The following is an 8970-nucleotide window of genomic DNA, read 5'->3' as shown; positions in this document are numbered from 1 at the left end:
TTTTCTTTCTATTTTCTCCATTTTTTTTTTTGACAATTATCTTCTTCTCTTCACTATCTAATAAAAAGACATAAATGTAGAACTTTTTATGCCACATTATTTCTTTTTGATGATGTCAATTGAATGAATACCGAAAGAGTTAAAATTATATTATAATTGTGATATGTTATTTTTATGGTGTGTCAATTTAACTAATCAAACTATTTTTTCTCCCTTATTTATAGAATTGATGGAAAATAAAAGTAATATAATATAATAAGTGTGATGTGTTAACCTTTAAAAGATAATTATTTTTTATGAATATAAGATGTCATCTTTACTAATTTACTTGATAACATTATTTTTTTTCTTATATAATAATGAAAATACTTATCATATACAACTAAAAAACAATAGTTCTTATGTAATCAAACATGATGGTAATTTTACACAGTACTTTTCTCTCCTTCCATTTTTCATTTCAACCAAGCAAAAGAACTTATATTTATTCTTTCTACTAACGTACGGCAGAAAACTATCTTTTCTATCATCCTTATATTTATTTATTCTGTCCCAAATGAAACTTTTGTCGTTCTCTCCCAAATGATCCTTAAATGCTGGGGTATTGTATATAGGGAATACTATCCCAAACTTCATCTTGAAATATTTTATTCCTTCAAAATGAACACTTTTAAGATGATGATGATGATGATGATGATTTTTATTATTATTATTATTATTTGATAACACTCTTTTAAAATTATTGACAAAAAAGAATAGAGAATGTATCTTGTGTATTGAGCATATGTAACCAGTCACATAGGGGTGGGTTGTGGGATTTACCCTTATGTCAAAAGTTTGTTTACATTTGCCTAATACACATGAGAATCTTGGAAAAAATACTTCAACCATGAGAAATGTGAATTTAAAATTAGAGGAATATTCAAGTAAAACTAATCAATAATTGGAAACAAAGTTTTTCTCTTTTTTATTTTTATTATATATTTATATATATAATTAAATAGTTGTAATGGAAGAATGAGGATTTGAACACTAGATGTCTTTGTTGAAAACATTAAGATGTGTCAATCAATTAAACTACAAAGTTTTATAACAAATATATAATTTCTGAAAAGAAAGCCTCTAAGAAAATAATATTTTGGTGAGATAAACACAACTTTAGGCTATCCCATTCTCAGAACATCTCCAATAGTCCTTCTAAATTTTTATACTGTTTGAAGAGTGAACAGTTACTTTCAAATATATCTTCCAACAGACTCTTTATTCATTTCTCTATATTATTTAAATATTATTTCTTCATTCTTTTTTTATTCTTTCTTTAATCATTCTTTAATCTTTTTTTAATTAACCCATTTATTAAAAGATCTCAAAGAAATACAGTCATTTATTCACCACACCTGATCCAAAAAATAAAATAAAAAAATTCTTCACCACACAAACAAAGAAAGGAACAACAAAGACCACCAGAGGAGACAGCAACACATATGCAGGAAAGAAAAACACAGCATCGGTAATGGATCAAGCAGAAATTAACCGGATGATCGGCAGTAGATCAAGCAAAAATTAGCTCCCTTTTATGGTATGATTTGTGTAGATCTAGGAATAAATTATCTGTTTTTGTTCCTAAAACTTCTCCAAGGTTGAGATCTTTGCCTTCAAATTTCTTCCTGGGATAAAAAATCCTTTGATTTTTTTTTTATTTTGATCTCAAATTCCTTTGGCTTTTCTTTGGTAGTGGATCAAGCGGAAATTAATTTCCTTTTGCTTTTCTATTTTTCAAGGCTCTGAAACAGAGCTTCTTTGTTCTCTGCTGAGAAGTACGAGAGAGTGACGAAACACACCAAAAAAAAAAAAGAGAGAGAGAGAGAGAGAAAGAAATAATATCTTAATCCAACCGGTATTTTTTTTAATAGAAAAAAAAGGCTTTGGAGCTCCAAATAAGGTTTTAGAGAGCCTATTGGAGATGCTCTCATATTAGTGAACCATTATGTTTGAGGCCGAGCATCATTGCACCACTAGGCCATTAGGCCATCAATATAGAACGAGCAGTGATTTGCTGTTTTGTCACAACATGCTCACTGACCTGAAAATTTCTAAGTCTCGTTGGAAAATACTGGTAATAGTAATAGTAATACCACTACAACAGTGAAAAACAATATTCAAGGCTATACAACACTAGATAGAAAGACTGCATAGGAAGTAGATTTTGCTTTTGTTTTCTTTTTTTTTTTGGATATAACATATAACAAATTCAGAGAGTATATTCTCCCTCTGCTTCATCTTCCTCTTCACCAGATTCATATTCATCAATGAATTCTACTGCATATTCGTTTCCCTCCAATCTGTTCACAAAATGTTGCCAATATCTGAAACCTCTTTGCAATTGATCATCAGAGATTTCATGGGCCTCATTCTTGGGTAAACTTTTTTTTTTGGATATAACATATAACAAATTCAGAGAGTATATTCTCCCTCTGCTTCATCTTCCTCTTCACCAGATTCATATTCATCAATGAATTCTACTGCATATTCGTTTCCCTCCAATCTGTTCACAAAATGTTGCCAATATCTGAAACCTCTTTGCAATTGATCATCAGAGATTTCATGGGCCTCATTCTTGGGTAAACTTGGTGGGGTATAAAACTTGCCCTGATGGACAAATGTCCCAGAAGAATTTCTACACAAAATGTTGGAGATAAGGAACGCCCCACAACTTGAACATAAGACATGCTGAAATTTACAAACAACTTTCTGCAGTTAGTTAAATTTGCAGCACAAGGAGAGGAAATCATTAATTTGAAAAGAAGAAACTGTCCCCTACAAGCCATTTTTTGTAGGATGCTTCTGTGAGGGGAGAGGCTGAATTTACATGAATTGATCATGTTGTGCCATACATACAGTGTATATAATAGCATACCAATGAAGCAGTAAGTTTGATAACCTTGCATCAAATTTCATTAGTACACTTCAAGGCTTCCGCTATTTAATATTCCATAAAAGCTAATAGAACCTAGTTTTGGATGTGCCATTTAAGCCCATCCCTGGTCATTGGTGAATCACCCGAATACATTCTGTGTACTAGTGTTCCCATGCTACACTTTTTTCAATAAATTTACTTGTTAAAAAAGCCAGTCCCTAGCCATTCTGACAATAAGCTTAGGCTATTATTAAGATGTAAGTGTTAAAGGAAAGGAAAGTAAAGTAAAATATATAAAAATATAATAAAAAAAAAATCAGATTTTCAACAGCATGAACTATTACTATGAAAATCCCTTCTCACAGAAGGAAATAGATTTCGAAAATTTCCTAATATAAGTCCAAGTGGCGGAAGCGAACCAAGCAGCAAATTGGTGTCAGAAAAAATACTAATGTAGTCTTATCCTTTTTTCCTTCTGGTTCAGTAAATTCTATATGGAAATGTCTTATCCTTCCCTCTCCAGGGATAAACTTTTAACTCTTCTTGACTAGTATGTAAAAATGATGCATATGAACCGAAAGCAATAGAGCAATGGACATCACTTTTAAAAAATTATTTAAGACTATAAATAGTGATGCATAGTATGGATTATAATTTAAATGTAGCATGTGCAGGGAAAAAAAACTATGGCCCTTTAAATACGGATCCTGTTGATCAAGGAAATTGGTGTTCAAGGGCTTAATAAGTCCTCCATAGCATAATCATAAATGAGTATGAAACAAGAATCTGAAAAGGAGTGTATAGCACAAACCATATATAGAATAAGCCATCCATTTCATGTCTCTGGACCCTACCCAGCAGCTCAATCTGCAAAATTCCACCAATGCAAAGAACAGGTTCTGGAAGCCTAAAATTCTGCAAGCGACCTTCCTGCTCATGAGAAAGTCATTAAAGAAGTCAGCTATTTCCAAACAATAAGATGAAGAGAGAGAAAATAGCATTCAGATAGACCTCAGCCAAAAACTAATTGAAGGCAGAAGACAATAAATTGCAAGATAAAGTGAATGAATGATTTCACCATCATTCTAAGTTACTGTTAAAACTACCATAAAAAACTAGTGTAATCTCACAAATCTTAAGTAGTTTGCTTCTATCTTATATTAGACAAGTCCACTTTTGTAGAACTGAAAATTTCAATAAGTACGGAAGTGCGGTTTGGGGGACAATCCAGTGTTTTTGGACAAATATATTATTTCTGATGTACAAGCTCTTTTAAATTAATGCAAAATTTTCCTTTCTTTTGATTTAAAATAAAAAAATAAATTAAATCTCTGGTTAAGAATGGGAGAACACTTCTCATAAAAGGAGATAATTACCGCAGAAGGATTCATAACTTGGTTATGGCTGGAGAACAATATTATTTTTTGATCAAATGGTAAGATCATCAGCCTTTCTTTACTATAAAAAGGTGTGCATAAAATCCGTTATCTGTATTGTGCTATATATATCAGTTAATCTACATATTAGTTCACTAGCTAATTTTCTTCCGTGTGCACAACCAAAAACAGTATTCAAAATAGGATGGCTTCAACCTTATTTCAGAATAGGATGGCTTATATAAATTTCTGTTTCATAGCCTGTGATTGATTGTAGGAAGCTCCAATCAGGTCAAGCACTTTTTTATTGACAGAAAGAATCTGCCTTTCCTTTGATTAAAAAAAAAAAAAAAAACTCTAGATTAGAATGGGAGGGCACTTCTTATAAAAGGAGGAGGCACTTACCATCGAAGGATCCATAATGTGGTTATGGCTGGAGAATAATATTATTTTTGATCCACCTTTCTTTACCACAAAAAGGTGTAAATAAAATCCATTATCTGTTTTGTGATATATCAGTTAATCTACATATTAGTTTGCTATATAGGGTTCTTCCATGCATACATACTGAACACAAACAAAAACAGTCTTCAAAATAAAAGCTTCACAGAAACTATGCTTAGGGAATTTCTGTCTCCAACCCCATTTCAGAATTGGATGCTTGTATTAATGTCTAATGCATAGCTTGTGATTGATTGTAGGAGGCTCAAATCAGGTCTCCCAGAGAAGGAATACTAATGGAACCGCTATATTGAATGGAATATCCAAGCAGCTATGATAACATTGCTATTCAGTGAAGGGAATATGCCACATATGAGCAAAAATCAGTGTGACTCTGAATCCCTTTCATTGCTGAAGCTTTTGTAGAGGGGAATACATCACATGCAAAAATTTGGTTATTACTTAATTGCAAATCTTTGAATTACTGAAGCTTTTGCCAAGAAGGCAGGCAAATTGATGGCTCATTCTCAGGCAGTTGCCAAATCCAGCTCCTTAAATTCACTTCAGGTTCAACGTGAAATGAGGGGGTGAGGACAAGTGACCTTTATCTATAGTTGCACTTATAATTGATAAGTCATACCCACTTTTCCAACTTATCAAAATAGTATTACATCATATATAAGCATGAATAGAGTTCTACATATGGAGGCTAGATGGGCTGCTGTGTTCAGGTAGAGGAAAGATGATCAGGAATGGGCATCCCAAATGGGTTAAAATATCTTTCATGTTCCACCTCCTCCAATCCTGGCTCCTATTGATTTTTTTTTTTTTTTTTTGGGGGGTGGGGGGGGGAGGTTGGGGGTGTGTGCGGAGGAAGCGATGCTGAAAACCTATTATGGCAGCATGGAAGGCAGACCAGAAGAATAAAAAGGATATTGTATGCCATAGCCCATAATCAAACAATAAGTAGATGTTGTTGGCAAAGAAAATTTCATTTTAGATGGGTGTTAACAGAGCAATGCCTGCAAAAAAGCACTTCAGCAATAGACATGCCAAATCCCTAACAGTTCTCTCAATCTAGAACCCACCCCAACACACACCCAAAAAAAAAAAATACAGAAAGTAGTACTAGAACACACCTGAGCCATTGGGAATTCTGGTGAAGTATAAGTCCAAATGAAAGTGTCATCAGCATTACAAGGCAATGAGTCACCCAGATGACGACTCCCTAAATCATTAGGGCCTTTGGGATGACCCATTCGAAATCGAACAGAATTGGAAGAATATATATGCCAACTCGATAAAAGTTCTAAACAAATAGACATATCACATCATCATTTAAAGACATTTCAAAGGTCAAGAAAGAAAGGAAGCTCACATAGTTTGCAGAAGTTTTGACACATACCTTGGAAAGGGCATATATTTATTTCAGTAATAACACAAAACTCAGACTTCAGCTTATATATTAATGTCTCAGGCACCGCAGGATTAGTTTGCCCTTTACTTGACCAGTATGAAACTCTCCATGCATATGCTGGTAGCAGTGGTAGGAGAGTATTATGAATACTTTCATCTGGATAATGATCAGTGCTAGAAGCACTAATTGCTTCAGAAATGCAATCCCCAACAATAGATGATGTACAAACTTGAGCTAAAGTAGCATAGACCCTATGATCCCTTGCCAAAGATTCCCATTCCATTGAATAGCTAGAGCCAACTTCTACAGGTTTCTTTGCTCTACATTTGTCCAATTCCATAACACGAGCAACTCTAGATAACTGAGGAAACATTCTCAAGCACAAGTGCTTAAAAAGGCCATTTGCAATTACTGCAGTACATAAAAAGTTCAAACTATCAGTAATCAGTATCTTTAGTTCCTGCAGGCACTGAAACCCCTTAAAAAAGAGTTTTCTATTTTTTTTTTTTTCCTAAAAATTTCAATCACCTAAGCTCTGAACTAGTAATTAAACACTCTAGTTTCAGAGTTCTCAAACTATCAACTTGACAGAAACACAATGATGCGGACAATAAAGAGTTCAAGGAAAAACAAGATTAAATACCAAAAGATTCAAGATTTGTGGTCTAGTATTGATGTGGGGCTTTCTTGACACCTTTCATGGGTTACTTTAGTTATTATTGAGTCTTAGTATTAGGGTTTTTAGGTTAGGAAGTTGCTGGTTCAGTTTTAATTAAATTTTATTAGAATAAGAGCAATTTGGTAAATTTCAGATTTTCTGGAATGGGCTGTCCTTGGCTGTACCAAAGGCCCATGAGTCTCATCAAGAATTCAATTTAGTGTTAAATTTGTAAAGATCCTACATCAAAATTGGTATGAGAGCCCATCCCTGTCCTGTGTCACACAAGTACTGAAACAAGTATAGCATATCAACCAACGGATCAAATCATAAAGTATAATAACATGTAAGGTGCTACCTACAGCATTAAAGGTGTAATCAGACACTACAACTATATGAACAGAGGTTAATCTTTTTTTCTTTTTTTTTGATTGGCAAGTTACACACATGCTGGGTCTTGAGTCTACAACCTCACCCTCCACCTAGCATTGGCAAGGGGAGGAGGTGCTAGTTGAGCTAGAGCTCATTGGCACTTTCAATTCATTCTCTTTCATTTTCGCCTTAATTAAAACATAAAGTTCTACCAAATGACAATATCTCTTTACTTAAATAGTCTCTTTCCCTAATCTAGTCCATTACCTTCTTTTGCAAAGATTACCCATATGACCAAGTTTTCTATTTTATAATTATGTGCAAAATCTATATCCTATAATAGTAATGAATCATTAAAAAAAAAAAAAATCACTGCTACTTGCATGTACAAATACCAAACATTTTTCTCCATAAACTTCCATTTACTAAATTTGCTTATACTACTACTAACAATTCAACTAGAGAGCTATTTTTATTTACTTATAAACTATGATACTCAAAATGAATTGGGGGATATGTAGCATTAGAAAAATCTATGAGTCAATGAACTATGATACTGAAGAAAGCAGAAATGTACACTTTTAAAACTGTTTTAGCTCACCGAAATCTCGCCAAGACCGTGACACGGAACTAACATGGACAAGATCAGATGGGTCCTCCAAATACATCAGAATTTGCACTGATATGTCTGGGTCGAGCCAATTCAAGAAATCTATGCATACTTCCATGTCAAGTAATCAACTACTACAAATTCTGAGCAAAACCTAGTTGTCTGTTTAGATTTCAGAGCCTGAATTGACATTGTAAAACACAAATCTTTAGCCTCATCACAATTACATTAATACAATTAAATAATAAAATTACGTAAATTATGCAAAAAAAATACAATTACTTCAAATTTTCACTAGTTCAGGAAAAGAAAAAGTAAAACTTTTTATTTTAATTTTTTTTTAAGGAAGAGGCATGAGAAGTTGCATAAACAGAGGGGAAGAGATAAATTTTCTTCATGAAAATGAAGCACAGAAACTTACTAGATTAAAAAATAAATAAATTAAAAAGAAGTTTAACAATTGAAACAAATTATCACCAGTTTCACAAATCATAAATTGAAAAGGCACAGAGCAAGACAGAAAGAGAGGATTTACAGAGAAACAAGGGATCTCAGAACTCATACGATAAAACTGCAAATTGTAGAGAAACAAAGTTTTGACCAAAGATAAATCTCCCACCAACCCATGACAGTCTTATTGGTTTCACTTAGCTTAACTGTTACTAAAGAACAATCATAAAATGGACAAGTCGTAATTTTTTTTATCTTATCTGTCTTATCTACAAGAAAAAGATGTCTTTTTTTTTTTTTGGGGGGGGGGGGGGGGGTGTTAAAAAGAAAAAGATGTCTTAATATATATGCAAGAGAATTTTTTTAAAATAAATTTTATACGATTTCAACCCTTGTATTTACTAATAAGATATCAATTAATTTTTACTATACTTATTCCATATTTTAACTCCAAACTTAACAAGTCTTTTTTTTTTTTTTTTTTGATAATCAGCCCTTTCAAATACTTTCATTAACTAGAAATAAGGTTACATTGGACTACATCTATTTGAACTTGATCTGCTATATTGGGTGGAGTATCCTCTACCCAAATATTACACACATTCAAAATTTTGGCTTGCCTAGTCAAGATATGAGCTTGAACCGACTAGTATGTACCTAATAATTGAGTTGAGTCTTTTTAAATTTTTTTTTGGCAAAAATGCAAACATTTTAGTCCTTTAACTTTTA

At 32.8% G+C, this 8970-nt stretch overlaps 1 pseudogene; it reads right to left on the bottom strand.

Moving 5' to 3' along the window:
- Positions 1 to 2111: 2111 nt before the first annotated feature.
- On the bottom strand, positions 2112 to 8535 carry LOC115955836 (annotated as a pseudogene).
- Between the last annotated feature and the right edge of the window lie 435 nt (positions 8536 to 8970).

The sequence above is a fragment of the Quercus lobata genome, chromosome 8 (genome assembly GCF_001633185.2).
Source record: "Quercus lobata isolate SW786 chromosome 8, ValleyOak3.0 Primary Assembly, whole genome shotgun sequence".
Lineage (NCBI taxonomy): Eukaryota > Viridiplantae > Streptophyta > Magnoliopsida > Fagales > Fagaceae > Quercus > Quercus lobata.
This window is presented reverse-complemented; position numbering and strand designations above follow the sequence as displayed.